Here is a 16,371-nt window from a genome sequence, read left to right on the forward strand (position 1 = left end):
TAAGGATCAAGCCTCCTGCTCCAGCTATTCCTGGGTTTGACTTAGATGCTCCGTCAAAGAACAGGTAGTAGCTATTACAGTTTTGTAACCAGTTGGAAAACTCCTCCTCTTTTAACCTGATTTTCCATGGATGGATTTCCTGACTGCGTTGGACTTTCCCTGTATTGCCTTTCTGAATGCTGTTGTTTTTATCCAGGATGTAACTAATGAAGTTTCTTTCCTCAACGCTGTACTTTTTTACATCGATGTTGCTATGTGTTTTGACTGAAATTGTTTCGAGAGCAAGATTCTTTGCCTTATTGCTAACAATTCTTGATGCCATATTTTTATCCTTAAAAATTCTCCAGTTTCTTGCTAGCTAGATAGTCCACATCATGGTGTAGGGGAGGGTATTCCATACTCTCTTCACTAGGTTGTTTCCCTTATTTCCCCAGGGACAACTCTTTTTCCAGGCAAGAATCACTTCCCCTATTGATTGCTGGGAAGTCCATGGTAACTTATCAACGAGGTCTAAATTTTTCCAATAGTCCATAGCATAGGAACAGTCGACAAAAAGATGATGCATGGTTTCTTCAGCGCCACAGCAATTAGGGCAGCGAGATGGACCGTTAATACCCCTCTTTTGCAGGTTCTCTGCTGTTAAGATTTTCCCTTTTAGAAGGGTCCATGTAAAGAATTTGATTTTAGGCAGCGCCTCTGATTTCCAAACGATTCTCCATTGGTTCCATAATGGCATGGGGAAGGTGTTGTAGCTGATATGCTGATGTCCTGCTTGAATAGAGTAGTCCGATCCTGAGGGGTCCCAACGGAAGCCGTCCTTCTCATTTTTTTTAATAGGTGCTTTACTATGGAGCAGAGACAAAAGAGCGGATAGACTGAAATTAATATCACTGGGGATAGCAGGGAAGGTCCATCCAAGCCAGATATGAGACAAAGGATCCCATCTAGAGATTTGATCAAGATAAAAGATCCCCCTGTTGTTGAGGAAAGTCAAAATAGGAATAGCTTCATCATGCCTGTTTATTGGCTGTTGTCCCAAGATTTTATCAGCCCCAATGTTTATGCTAGTTCCTCCCCTAGGGACTTTGGAAATATTCTGAGTCATCAGAGGAATAGCTTTTTTGCATAGTCGCCAAATTTTTGAGGAGTCCCTATTGGGGATATCAGAGTCTAGAAGCTGTTGTCTGGGGAAGTTCAGATATTTGGTTTCTAGAACCCATTTCCACCACGCCGGAGGACCAGTGATGAGCCTCCAAAAATATCTTCCCTCCGAAGGCAAGATTAGTGAAAGTGGGTGACCTAACACCAAGACCCCCTCTGTCCTGTGCCTGAATAACTTGTTTCCAACTGACAAGGTTGAATTTCTTCTTGTCATTTTTCCCTCCTTGCCAGAGAAAATGTCGTAGGACAACTTCCATTTTGTGAAGGAAAGAAGCTGGGGCTTGGAAAAGAGAAAAGCGATAGAGGGGTAGAGAAGAAATACCTGATTTAAGAAGGATGAGACGGCCTGCTGGGTTGAGCCACATTGAACCCCATTGCTGAACTTTCCTCTTCATCTTGTCAATGATGCTGTCCCAAGTTCCTGCTTTCAAAGGTCCTAGGCTCACTGGCATGCCCAGGTAAGAGAAATGAGTCCAGTCTAAATTGCAAGAGACTCCAAAAATATTTGCAATGTTGTGAATGACCTAATTTGAAGCGTTCCATCCATAGATACAGCTTTTTTGCTGGTTGATCAGGCCTCCGGAGTACCCCATAAATTGATCAAGAAGAGACTTGAACCTTCGTGCTATGGTGGTGGAGGCTCCTCCAATGAGCAAGGTGTCATCAGCGAACTGTGAATGGTTGATATTCTTGGCTCCATTTCCAAATTTTATACCGGTAATGAGACCCACTCTTCTATTGTGGTTCAGAGCTTGACTGAAGGATTCCGCCATGAGGATGAAGAGATAAGGGGAGAGGGGGCAGCCCTGTCTGAGACCCCTAGAGGATTGAAAGGCATCACCCGGCCTTCCATTGACGAGAGGGGAGATCCATGGTCCAGAGATGCAAGCAGAGATAAGACTAAGGAAGGGCGACTCAAACCCCATCTTCTTTAAAACAACAAAGAGGAAGGAGTGCCTAACTCTATCAAATGCGTTGGCCAGGTCAAGTTTGAGGATGAATCCTTTCTCCTTCCTGGATAGACTCGAGTGAATGGCTTCTTGCACAAGCAGAATAGAGTCAGTGATTTGTCTGTTGGGCAAGAACCCTCCTTGATTTTCAGAAATCAAAGAGGGAAGGAGAGGTTTGAGTCGAGATGCTAAGATTTTGGACAAGATTTTGTAAGAGGAATTGCAGAGGGATATGGGCCTAAACCGAGAGAAGGAAGAAGGTCGGTTTTCTTTAGGGATGAGGGCAAGGAAAGTGGCATTAGTGTAACCACCTATCTTACCCTTCCGCTGAATCCACCTGATCATCTTGATTAGATCCTTTTTTATTAAACCCCAGAATGCCCTATAGAAACATATGGGGAATCCGTTAGGCGTGGGCGCCTTATCAGGATTCAGGGTCCAAATCGCACTTCTTATTTCCTCCTCTTCGATTTCTTTATTCAGGCTGTCATTCATGTCCTTGGTGAGACCTTTAGGGAGGTGTTGAAGAAGGTCATCATAATCCTCTTCTCCTTTGGTTTCAGTAAGCAGATCTCTGTAGTATTCTGTAGCAGCGTTTCTAATGGCCTCTTGAGTGTTTTGCTGATTTCCCTCCTTATCCAAGATTGAACAAACATTATTCTTGAGTTTTCGAGCTGTGGCCTGCTTATGAAAAAATGTTGTATTTTTATCTCCACCTTGGAGCGAGAGTTTCCTAGATTTTAGCCGCCATTTGGTTTCTTCTTCCATGCTTATCTGACTCAGTTGAGAGTAGAGAATCTGTTATGAAACCAGCTCAAGAAAAGATAGAAAAGATAGATCAACACCTTAGAATTCAGCCTCTTCGAGGGGGCAACCTCCTTTACATTACATCAATGAACAATTCTTCGATTATACAAATGACAAAACCTCCTTTCTATATATAGGAGTCTAAGGAGTCACAATATAATCCAGCCGACCTAACAATAATAATATAAAGCCACAAAAATAACAATAGAGGGATTATATGGGGCACAGAAATAACAACATGGGGGCAATAGGGTCACAACAATATAAATAAGGGGTATAACTACAATAGTAATGGGGTAATCACTAGTATTATAGGGACCCAACATGCCCCTCTCCTTCAAAAAAGTGTTGTCCTCAATGCTTGAGTAGTTCTGGATACTTCTGCATAAAATTCTCATCCTCCCATGTGGAATCTTCAGCGGATAAGTTCTTCCACTTGATAAGATACTCTGAAATTGATCGATTTCGTAGTTGTCGAGTTCTTGTTTTTGTGACTGCTTCTGGTTCCAATATAATTTTTCCTTCGTCGTCAATTTCTGGCAATATTGTTTGAACTGGGAGCTTGTCGCCTATAACCTTCTTTAAACATGAAACATGGAAAACTGGGTGCAATCGAGAAGCTGCAGGAAGCTCCAATTTGTATGCCTTAGTACCAATCTTTTGCAACGCCTTGTATGGACCATAATACTTTGGTGATAATTTATTATCCTTCTTAGCTTGCTTTAGGGACATTTGCTTATATGGTTGTAGCCATAGGAATACCCAATCACCTACATCAAAACTTCTTTCACTGTGATGTTGATCTGCCTGTTGTTTCATTCTATTTTGTGCCAACACGAGGTTATCCTTTAAGAGTTGGAGGACTTGTTGTTGATGTTCGATGTGATGTTCCACTGCTTGAACCTTAGAATTTTCTCTTAAATATGATGTGATGGATGGTGGTTGATACCCATAAAGTGCCATAGATGGGGTCATTTTTGTTGATGTGTGGAAGGAAGTGTTATACCACCATTCAGCCAGAGACAACCATTTGACCCATTGTGTCTGTTTATCAGATACAAAGCAACAAAGATATCGTTCCAAACATTTGTTTACTATCTCAGTTTGCCCATCAGATTGAGGATGATAAGATGAGCTATGAGCTAACTGAGCACCAAGACAAGAAAATAATTCTATCCAAAAATTTCAAGTGAAAATGGGATCTCTGTCACTTACAATAATATTTGGGTTTCCATGTAGCTTTTGAATTGTTTCCATAAATGCAGTAGAAACTGTACTGGATTTAAATGGATGTGATAATGCACAAAAGTGTGCATACTTGGTAAGTCTATCAACTACCACCATGATGACACTCTTTCCCTCAGACTTCGGTAAACCTGTGATAAAATCCATTGAAACCTGCTCCCAACGTTGGCTTGGAATGGATAAAGGTTGTAATAGACCCGGTGTCTTAATTGTTTCAACTTTATTTTGTTGGCAAACCAAACATTCTGCCACAAAATTTTGAATATCTGATTTAAGGCCATCCCAAAAAAATTCATTCTTAACCCTGTGGTAAGTTTTTAAAAATCCTGAGTGCCCTCCTAAGGGAGAAGTGTGCAATTCCATAAGAATCTTTTGTTTTAGCTGGGAATTCTTACAGAGGTATAAGCGATCTTTGTACCATACTGAATCATTTTGCCAGCTAAATGTATCAGACGTACTGGAATCTTGTTGTAGCTTTCGAATAAGTGCCCACACTTCTTCATCATTCTTCCATTCCTCCCTTTCTTCGTTTATCCAATCTGGTTGGATAATAGAAATGGCGCACAACAATGCTTCCACATCCTCATCCTTTCTTGAGATGCATATTCCACCACATTTTGCTTCCCTGTTTTGTAGATGATTTCAAAGTCATAACCGAACATCTTTGTGACCCACTTTTGTTGCTCTTCAAAGGATAATCTTTGTTCTAAAAAGTATTTAAGGCTATCATGATCCGTTTTTACCTTGAAGTGTCTTCCCATTAGGTAGGGTCGCCATTTCTTAAGTGCATGGAGTATTGCCAACATTTCCTTCTCATAAATAGCTTTTCTTAAAAATTTTCCCTTGATTGGATGACTTTCAAAAGTAATGGGTCTTTCATCTTACATTAGAACAGCACCAATTCCATTTCCTGAAGCATCACATTCCACAATAAAGGTTTTTGTGAAGTCCGGTGTAGCTAAGACTGGTGCTTGGCACATTGCCTCTTTAAGATGTTCAAAGGCCTTTGGTGCTTCCGGAGTCCATGAAAATGAATCTTTCTTCAATAGTGTTGTTAGAGGTGCTGTTATTCTCCCATAATTCTTAACAAACTTGCGATAATACCCTGTCAACCCAAGAAATCCTCGCAGATGCTTTATGGATGTGGGGATTTTCCAGTCCTTAATGGCTTTAATTTTGCTAGGGTCTACCTTAACTCCTTCATGAGATACAATATGACCCAAATATTCCACCTCCTTGACTCCAAAGAAACATTTGGATCTTTTTGCATATAATTATTTCTCCTCCAATAGTTGTAGCACCCTGTCAACATGTTCAACATGATCCTTCCAAGACTTGTTGTAGATTAGTATATCATCAAAAAATACTAACACAAATTTTCTAAGGAATGGTTTGAAAATTGAATTCATCAAACCTTGAAATGTTGAAGGTGCATTAGTAAGGCCAAAAGGCATGACCAAAAATTCATAATGACCCTCATGAGTTCTAAATGCCGTTTTCGGAATGTCTTCAATCTTCATTCTGATTTGATGATATCCCGAACGACGATCCAACTTGGCGAAGTAATTTGATCCATGCAATTCATCCAGTAATTCATCAATGACAGGAATGGGGAGCTTATCTTTCATAGTGTTAGCTACCTATATCAATAGGTTTCATATTTCATGATTGGCAATGAAGAGGTCCAAATATGCTCTGCTTTGATGAGGCAAAGATCACATATTTCCAAGAGAATACAATCTGTGCTTATAGCTTGATGTGGACTCAATTTTGATGGATGGTCCAACAGCCTAATCTGGATCATGCCATGTTTTAAATTTTCAGTTGTAGAATAGAGAAAGAAGTCTGTCCAAACTGTTTAATCTTGGCAGACAAGTAGTTTAGGTAGAGAAGAAAGGCTCCCAACTGCTTAATCTGGGACCTTGGAAGAAATAAGGGTAGCAGTAGATAGAGAATCAAAAGGAAAAAGCCAAAGAAAAGAAAAGGCAAATAAGGGTCTGCAAGCCTAAGTGCACCCTCCAAGAAGAAATAAAAAAATGCTAGGCAGGTAGATGGGTAGGCAGATGGGGTTGCAGAAGTGTCATTCCTTACAATTGAAGGTGTGTTAGCCTTGTTCACAAAGCAAAATCAATGAAGTGAGAAGGTGTTCTTCTCCATCAGGTTGCAGCAAAGCAAAGAAGCATGTCTAACTTCCCACTTATCCCCTTGCCCATTCATTACTAAAATCCCCTCATCAGCTGAGATTCATGGAAGAATTGGTGGTCTTATGGTGGTTCTTAGTCCTATTAGAAGCCACATTTCTTGTCTAAATCTCTTTTCATTTAGATCTACTCCCTAAGCTAAGTTATTTTCAAATAAGCTTAGTAATATTACCCCTCATCCCCTTTTTCATCCATATTAACCCTAACTCTATTATATAATTCCCCTATGTTACCCTTTCCCCTAGTATTATAACACCATGGTGTATAAACCCCAAACATTGTATAAATATCCCTCCCCTTGGCAGTATAGCCATATTTTCTCTATCAGGGATCAAAATGACATTTGGTCACATTGATAAACCTAAGTCTTACCCCCCTCCCCCCTTCTGAATTCATTTTGCCCATTAAAACCTTCCTTTGCTGAGAGAACCTTATAAAAGACCCATTTTTACCCATACCCGCTTTAAATTGCAAAATAATATCAAAACCCACTTTTGTTCGCTTATCCAAAGTGTCGGGGCCGCATTATTTTTGCATTGGAAAACATTACAAAATACCATATCCCAAAAGATTTTCTGCCGAGCACTAATCCCGAAAGAAGTATTATTTTAATCCCACCCCCCTTCCGTATTGACCGATCACCTCATCAACCCGTCAACCGTCCGATCAAGCGCTTTTGATCGGACGGCCATTATACATATCGGGTTGGGCCCGACGTCCGACAGTTAGCACCCGAGAAACTGTCAGAGGGTGACGTCAGGCCTCTGCCACGCGTTGCCCTCACAGTTTCTCGGGTTGCCCTCTGACAAAACCATCGCCGTATGGTAGGCGGTCCGAGAAAACCATTACCGCTTTTTCGTTTACCACCAGTTTTGCCAGGCCCTCGTCATCACCGCGTCATCACCACGTCACTGCCACCCCTCCGCCGCATTAGCTCCTTCGTCCGCCCCCGCGCTGATATGTCCGCCACCTCACTATCCCCGTGGACCAATCATAGCTCGCCACATCACCCGATGACGTCATGCTGATGTCATCCGACCTTGACCCCACTTGATGACGTCATCCAAAAATGCGCCAATATGCCAAAAATCCATATTTAGGCCAATTTTCGCGTTTTTTCATACTTTTTGCAAATTCGCTGTTGCTTTCTCTGCATGGTTTCTTCACGTCCAAACTTGCACCACCTTACTGAAATCGATTTGGAGACCTCCGGCACGCCATTTCTACATAGATTCGTGACCGTTGCTCGCTGTTTACCAGGTATTTACCTTTGTAAATCCTTCATACGCCTAGTTTGTCTGTGAATTCCCTCAAATAGCTTAAAAGACACCGAAACTTATAATTCACCGGCGAAATCCTTGTGCCTAGCCCCCATTTACAACTGTGAGGTCGAAAAGCACCAGCTGAGCCTTGTTTGCCCACATTTTCATAAGAAACTGTACTCTGTTCGCGCAATCGCGAACCAGTCACTCAAACTGTACATACCTGCTAAAAGAGACAGATTGATACCAGACATTGGTCTTATTTACACTTCAAAGCAATATTTCAAATTGCTGCAGCTGTTCATTTGCCCTCTATTCCTTGAAATTCACACTTCCATTGTAAAGAAACTCCTCCGGGTTGCTCTGATCATTCAGAACCAGTTTACATACAAATCTGAAGCCTTATTAGCTATGGAGACACCAATAGCCCTGAATGTTCAGCCTCTGAATGCCCCTCACAGGGAGATAGCATGGAAAGCCCTGGGAGATGTAGATTATCAGATGTTAGATTGGTTTCCAATGGGTTCCAAGTTCAATATTCACATGCTAAATGAATTGAAAGACCAACACCTAAATGGAGCTGATATTTTAGGGATTTGGGACTCAAATTTGCCCATCTACAACCTCCCTCAAGTCAATGCCCTTCCAGACTTGATCCATAAATGCCAGGAATGCTATGATCCTTGCCAGAGAGCTGTTCTCAGTCCTACAGGCTCAGTTTTGTTCTTTATCACCCCAGAAAACATAAATGAGATGCTGCATTTCCATACTGCAAGGCCATTAACCCCTCTTTCCATGTTGGATTTAATAAAGAAGGGGAGTAATCTGTCAAGTGCCCAGATTACCAAAATTAACCAGCTATTTGTACAGCCAAGCTCTGAAAATATAAGGACTCCTCCTATTGGATATCACTACCTGAATGACCTGGGCAGAATGCTAGTGGATTTGATCAGCTATGTCCTGGGATACAAGGGAATTGAGGATGTTGATGACACTATAATGGCAATGTTGTCCATGTTTTCTCCTGGAAAGCCTCCAGCTGTACACTATGACTATGCTAATGAATCTACCAAGGGAAAGGGTGTTCAGATACACCTCATACATCTACCACCTGTTCTTGTTTTATCAACCAGACAGTTTCTCCATTCCCCTCAAGAAACTTAATGCCCAGGGGAATCCAAGGTCAGTTGTGTTTTGGACTTCAGTTTTCCATCATGTTTCTCAATCGCCATACACATACTGTGAATTTATAGACCTGTTCATTCACCCAGCTATGACATTGCTGTATGGTGTCCCTCCTCCAAGGTTAACCGATGACATGCAGAGAATTCTCCATCTCTCCAAATCCTACAGCATTGGTGATTGGTATTTTTACCAACACCACACAGTGATCAGAGTATATGGCTGTGAATTGGACCCTTACAGGCTGCCAAGATATGTCCCTATGAGACTGTTTGCCCTAGAATACTTCAGGCAGTTTGGATATGCTGACTACATCCATTTCCAAAGCAAAAACAAGAAGGTACAACTGAAGGTAAGGAGCCAGCTAGGCCCTTTTTTGTACAACAAAAGAGAGGAGGGATGGAAGGAGGCAGATATGATCCTAGCAGGCCTTAAATTGCAAACCAGTTTCAAATGGTCACCTTATGACCGTAATCATTTTATTTCCCTCAGGAGGATAAAACACAAATTGGGTAACTATTCACATGTTAGGCTGCCTCATATTGAAAAGTATGCAAATTCTTTAAGCTGGAAAGAGGGCACTCTAGAAGAGCCAATCTCTAGAGAGCAGATACTAGAGAGAGAGGCTAGGAATATGCAAAAAGAGGTTGACTTGGAAACTTGTGGACAGGTTTCCTTATCATATCAAAGGCAACTTGGAGCAGCTGCCTCTTCTTCAACAACACATCAGCAAGCTGCCATGGACACTCAACAGACAGGCAGCAAAGGCAAAGGAAAGCAGGTGGAACAAGAGCAACCACCTCCCATGACTGAAAACCAAACAGATAAAGAGATGGAACAGCAAGAAGAAGTGCAGCAGCAGGTAGAGCAACAGCAACAACAGGAATCACAGCAAAGAGTAGGGCAGCATGACACAGGGCAGCCTACACAGCAAGAAGGGGCAGTTGAGGCTCCAATTCTCACTGAGAAGTAGGCTCAAAACATAGTACCTCCTAGGCAAGAAGCTGTTAATGAAACCTCAGTCCTCCAAACTCCACAAAATGAGGATGTAAGCAGGAAAAGGGATAGAGACACTCCCTTGACTACATCAACAAGTCATGGTGAGAAGAGGCACAGGATGAATCCCCTTTCAGAGGAAGAGATGCCTATAGGGCAATCTTTGGGTATGGGCCCGCCCAGTTTGGAGGCATCTGCAAGTTCCTTCCAACAGGAACAAGAGAGGACAGTGGGAGGAGAAGTCAGCTCCTCTAGCCAACAGAGAGAGGGTGAACTGAGCATTAAACAGCAGTTCATTGAAATAAAGAAAAGGAATGAACCCATAAAAATACAGCTGTATAACCATTTGCTGAAAATGGCTCCCACCAACCAGCAGAGACTAATGTCTGCATATGATGTCCAGGAGGGCAAGATGATCATGAGTCACCTCATACCAACTACTTTGTAGCCACAGTCCCCTTCAGATTACTTAAGGACCAATCTTGAGGTCCTGGCCAAGGACATCCACCCAATGGATAAAATTGAATTGCACAAACAAACAGGTGAGATGGTCTATGCTTCCTTGGCAGACAAGACATTGGATAACTACAGGCTAGAAAATAGCCTTAATAATACAGCTGCCCAACTTGAGTTGGAAAGGGCATCCTCACAAGCAAAGTACAACAGAATAAGGTCCTTAGAAGATATAATTATTGAGATTGGGCATGATCCCAAAGATATCAAGGGCATACAAGAAATATTAAAATTGAGGGATGCAGATATGGCAGCTTTAAGGAGAAAGATCAAACTCCCAGCCACAATTCACCCTCAAACAGATGAAGTAGCTCAACAAAGGCATGATCAAGATGCCACAGCTTTGCTGGTGTCTCTCTACAAGCAGCTTATCCAGACACAAGAAAAGCTGGGAGAATCAGAGGCTGCACAGGCAGCATTACAAGCAACCCTGAAACAAAGAGAAGAAGGTCAGACCTCCCAGCCTCCTCCTCAAATCATTAACCTTGAGGAAGCTGCTCCAACTACTATTCCTCCTCCTCGACAGACTGAACAAGCAGCACCATCTACTTCAGCACCACCAACAACAGAGCAGGCCCCTAGCTTGGATATGCAAAAGCTAAGAAATGAGATTCAGGCCCTGGAAGCTCAAATGACAGAGCTGAATGAGACCAGGGAGAAATTGGCCAAAGTAAATGATAGATATGACAAATCCAAGCAGTCTGTGGCAGAAAAGGGCAGGGAGATAAAAGCCCTCAAAGACAGGATCAAAGAGCTAGAGAATGAGGTCAAATTAGATAAGGTTGTGGCTGAGCTTAAAATAGTGCTGTGGGCTAACATTGGCCAATATATTAATGACCAATGGCAGTATATTGAAACAATCCATGAGCGGTTAGAGCTCATTCCAAAAGCACAGACTGAAATTCAGAGATCAAGCGCTGCTCTAAGCAATATGCCTGAAATTGCCACCAGGATGATTAATGTGCTTAACAATAGAAGAAGTACTCAGTTGGCTACCATGGGAATTTCAAACAAAACTGAGCACATTCAGTTAATCAAGAGGTTTCTTACACTGAGAAACTTGGTGCAGACATTAGAGAGAAGAACCGAGGACATGCAGACTGAGGTAAACAGGTTTATGGAGAAATTTCAAATATTAGAAAACAGAGGGCTCCCTAGCTTACTGAACAGCGCAGGGAGACTGTTCACACATGAGCAGTATGCCAAAAGGGTTAATGCATTTGCCACAAGTCAGATCAATGAGAAGCCCAGCACCTCAGAGGAAACAGGGCCAGCCACAGGACAAACTCTCTACAACAGAGTAGAAAGTTTATTTTTTATAATGAATGAAATTAAACACCTGTTTGAGGTGCCTCCCAATTTTTACAAATATACAGAGGCAGAGGAGACTATGGATGCAATTCTCAGGCATCAGCTACCTACACTAGAATGGTGGACTAAGGCAATACAGATGATTTTATAAACAAGAAGCCATTCAATAAATGTTGTTCATGGAAAATGCAAATTGTCATACACAGGACAGTTTAAAAGAATCATCATGCATTAAAGATTAAAGCTGAGCCAACTCAGCAGAATTTACGGCCAACAAAGCAAGGTGAGAAGCTACAGGTGTCCAGGCCGAGAAGCTACAGCAGAGCAGCTCCAAAAGCGCATTTTTCAGCATTAATGCAGATCACTCCAACCGACTCAGTGGCCTCCAAAGGCCAAAATATCTTCTGACAGGCATAAATATGCATTTACTTTGTATTCAATGATGTAATAACTTTCTTATCTAAATATCTTGAAAAGTTGGTGAACATATTCATTTCTGAGATAACTTAGCACTCAGATATTTTGTACAAACCGATGGTATATATTTGCCCCTCGCACAAGCTTGCAGGGGTTGTTGTTGATTTCTCTTGAAGAAGTTCTTATGCTGTAATCCTTTCAGAGTTTAATAAAGAAAGTGATGGAATTTCTCGGAGTTCTGAAGTGTTGAATGCGTTCTGGTGTCTGTTAAAAAACTGCAGGATTCCTGTGTACCTCACAATACAATAAGTTTTTCTGTAACTCTCTTTGTTATGTGTTTCAATCTGTTACAATCCATATATGTTTCTAATTTCTAAGTATTTAGCAACAAAGAAAAAGAATAACCTTCAGGATTTATTCATGCAATACCCTGAGTTCAATCTATGTTGTTAATGAATGTTTTCTTCAGCTATAATCTTGATAAGTGTAATTCTTAATTGCTGCGCTTTCAGAATATATCTTTCACAGTGACCTTTGTTTCAGGAATTCAAGTTTGCTCCTGAGCAACATGTTTCACTCTCACATCACCAGCTTAATGGAGAATTCTTAATTGCTTTCTGTTGGCTGACCATACATCACCACTTAAGTTCAAATTTTGTTTGTTTAAGATACCCAATAGGCCCTGCAGTCTGAACATCATCACTCCAGCATTTCAAAACATTTCACAGCTCTAGACTCCATTGCCCAATGATATACTACTATCTGACCACTACTTCTTAAGCACTGAAAGAAGTCCTTCAACCAAGACCTAAAGCAAAAACCTGAGCATAATAGCTAGCCTGAAACAGTATCAAAACAGAGACAAATCATAAAGAGAGAGCCCTCTGTGATTACAGTTTGGCTAGAAACTGTAATCCAAAGATTGGTTAGTGGTTACCCCGGCCGTATTCCCTTGGGAGTCATAGGGAACAACCTGGGTGTTAACATAATTGGCGACTCCACTGGGGAGTTCCTCAAGATTTTCTAATTTCTGTTTATCTCTTGAAAGCTGCTCATTCCCTTTGCTGCTAGCTTTGGAAAATATACAGTAAGTTCAAAATCTTGTCTGGCCTCTGTAGACACAAAAATATCCTGCAAAATACCAAAAAGAAGTTTAGAAACTGGCTCCTAAAAAGAAAACCAGACATACTAGGTCAAATCCTGACCCAGAACCACCAGTTGTTTTTGAAAATCCTAATATAATCCCTAGGATCATCAGGAAGCAGCAGGGACAGCAAAATCTTGCTGACTCAACTCCTGAAACAGGTTATCCAAACCTTGTTCCAACTCCAATCAAGGTTTTGTTTCAATCTACCCTTGATTCCCCCAGTTCCCCTTCTACATCTTAGAGCCCTCCTTTCACACTTTCATCCACTGCACATACTCCTTTAACCAACATCCTAGTTTCTACCCCTCCCATTAACCCTGTTATACCAGTCACCCCGGTCCCATTCATCCCTGTCAACCCCTTAAACCCTGTGAATATGGCTAACAGGTATGCACCCTTGCAAATACCAGCTAATGCTACAGCTCTACCCCAAGACTACCAAACCAAAATCTCATATTTTGACTCCACTGGTCATCTCACAGCTACTCAGCATGCCAAAAGGATGCAAGACCATTTTGAGACCTATGAAATAGATGATGACAGTGTGAGAATGAGGATGTTTGTTCAAAGTCTGACTGGGGATGTAAGAACTTGGTTTAGATCCCTGAATGCAAATTCCATCACAACTCCTGATGAGCTTTATCAAGCCTTTACTAGCAGATGGGAGAAGAAGAAGGATCCTCTGCACATACTTGGGGAATATGACACTATCAAAAGAGGTCCCCAAGAGACTGTTTTGGAGTATTGTGCAAGATTCAACAATGTATATAACGCAATCCCACAAAATTTAAGACCCCCTCCTGATTTAGCTTTGTACAAATTCCCTGATGGTTTTGACCCTGACATGGCCTATCAGTTAAAGGAAAGAGACCCTCAAACCCTTGCAGAGGCCCAAAGGGTTGCTGTCACAGTGGAAGCTAACCTGATTGCCAAAAGAAACAGAGCAAGGTTGGAAAAGAGGACTGTTTTCAAAGAGGAACCCTCTGCTTTTGATCAAAAGCTGGATGCAATACTCAATGGAATGAAAAGATTGGGTGATAGAGTGGAATCGGTTGAGAGAAAATCATCATGGGAAGCACCACAAAACAACCCTCCTAGGAATCCAAATTTTAGGAGAACTCAAAACCCAGGCATTGGCAAGGCCAGTGCTGACCAAGACATAAGACCCCCTTTCCAGGAAAACTATGCTGAAACTTCCACATCAACTGAACCCAATGAAGATCCTCAGATTAATTTAATGGGTCTAGATGGTGAAAGTCAAGTTTTCTTAACACAAGAAGATCATGAGGATGATGAAATCAAACTGTTCCAAACTAAATCAGGTGAATCCTTTGACTTTAAACAAGGCTATGACACTGCTGTTTATGAGGTCCATAAACAATACAAGCTAAGGAGCAGAACTGTGAATGTAAACCAGCCTGAAAAGACAAAGGATAATCAGCAGCCTAAAAGAGTCATAGTCACAGAGCCTAATGACAAAACAAATTCACCTACAGAAGAAGTAATTATTGAAGAGATCACTGAACCATTGTCCTTAAAACAGCAGCCTTTGGCTACTTCATCCTCTCACCCTAATTTAAATGTTACTCCTCAAGAGATGAGTAAAAAAGACAAGTCCCAAAATCAAGATAAGAATCAACAAGAAGATTTAGTGAACAAGGAAAGGACTGTTATCCATAACCCTAAGACCCAATCTGAAAAACCCTTTGACCTAGCAACTGAAATTGGCAAACTAAAGATAGCAATCCCTCTCTCAGAACTGGCCAATCATGACATTTATAAACAACAGATCAAGAAGTCCCTTCAACTCACCAACATTAAAGATGATGTTAATGTGTTGGATGACACCCCAGAATTACTGTTTGGCCCAGAAGTGGATGGAAAAACAGTAGTCACAGGGGTACTACCTTTTTATGTCAGCTTACATATTCATGATAAAATATTACATAATGCAATGTTTGACTCAGGTGCCTCTCACAATCTCATGCCAAAAGCAGTCATGGAGAGATTGAATCTGGATATAACAAGACCATACAAGGACCTGTTTTCCTTTGACTCCAGCCAAGTCAAGTGTTTAGGTCTCATAAAAGATTTATGTGTGTCTTTGGTTCAATACCCAAACAAAACAATTCTAATGGATGTTGTAGTTGCTGATATCCCACCTAAGTATGGGATGCTGTTATCAAGATCATGGGGAGCTAAACTCCAAGGTTCCCTACAATTAGACATGTCATATGCCACCATCTCTGTTTTTGGGCAACCAAAAAGACTATACAGAGAAACACTCATGAAATACATGGTCAGCAGTGAAGAAAAGCCTCAAAACTTTCCCATATATGCTGTCCATTCAGACATAGACTCATACATTCTCTTCAATGACAGCACAACTCTCTCAAAAAATGATGTTGAAACCAAAATACTCATACAAGAGGAAGACTCTAATGAAAGAATTACCACCCATGAAACAACAGTCAATCAATCACTAGACACTGCTGCTGCTCTAGTTGTCAAGCATATTCAATCAAATGATGAGACTGTCCTAGAAGACAAGCCAGATCAAAAACCAGAACTCCAACTTACATTGCCAGCACATGAACAGATCATTAAATCTCCTTTACAACAAGATATTCTATGGTTCCTTGAATTTGATGGCTCAGTCAACAAATTAGGGGCAGGAGCTGGAGTTTGGGTACACAATAAAGAAAACAGTCATGCAGAAGGCAGAGCCTATAGATTAAACTTCAGATGTACAAATAACATGGCAGAATATGAAGCTCTTCTACTAGGCCTCAAGTTAGTAAAGTTCTTGCAAGCTGCCAGGGTTTCAATCATGGGAGATTCAGATTTAGTTATCCAACAAGTGAAGGGAAATTTTGTCACAAATGACAAAAGACTAAGGTCTTATAGGTCTGCTGTTGCTGAAGTACTAAACTTTTTCTCTGAATTCCAAATCACTAAAATTCCTAGAACCCACAATCTGCATGCTCATAGTTTGGCCACATTTGCTAGTACTTGCAAATTACCATTGGAACCTAACAATTGTTTCACAGCTGAGATTAAACACAGACCCTCCATTCCAAACAATGTTAAAGATTGGCAAGTATTTGAGGATGATATGCAAATAAACAATTTTTTAACGCTGCAACAAGAATTTGCAGGATTAAATATTGACATTGATA

This window comes from Pinus tabuliformis, chromosome Q (assembly GCF_031772625.1).
Source record: "Pinus tabuliformis cultivar Carrire ecotype Pingquan chromosome Q, CPIR1, whole genome shotgun sequence".
Lineage (NCBI taxonomy): Eukaryota > Viridiplantae > Streptophyta > Pinopsida > Pinales > Pinaceae > Pinus > Pinus tabuliformis.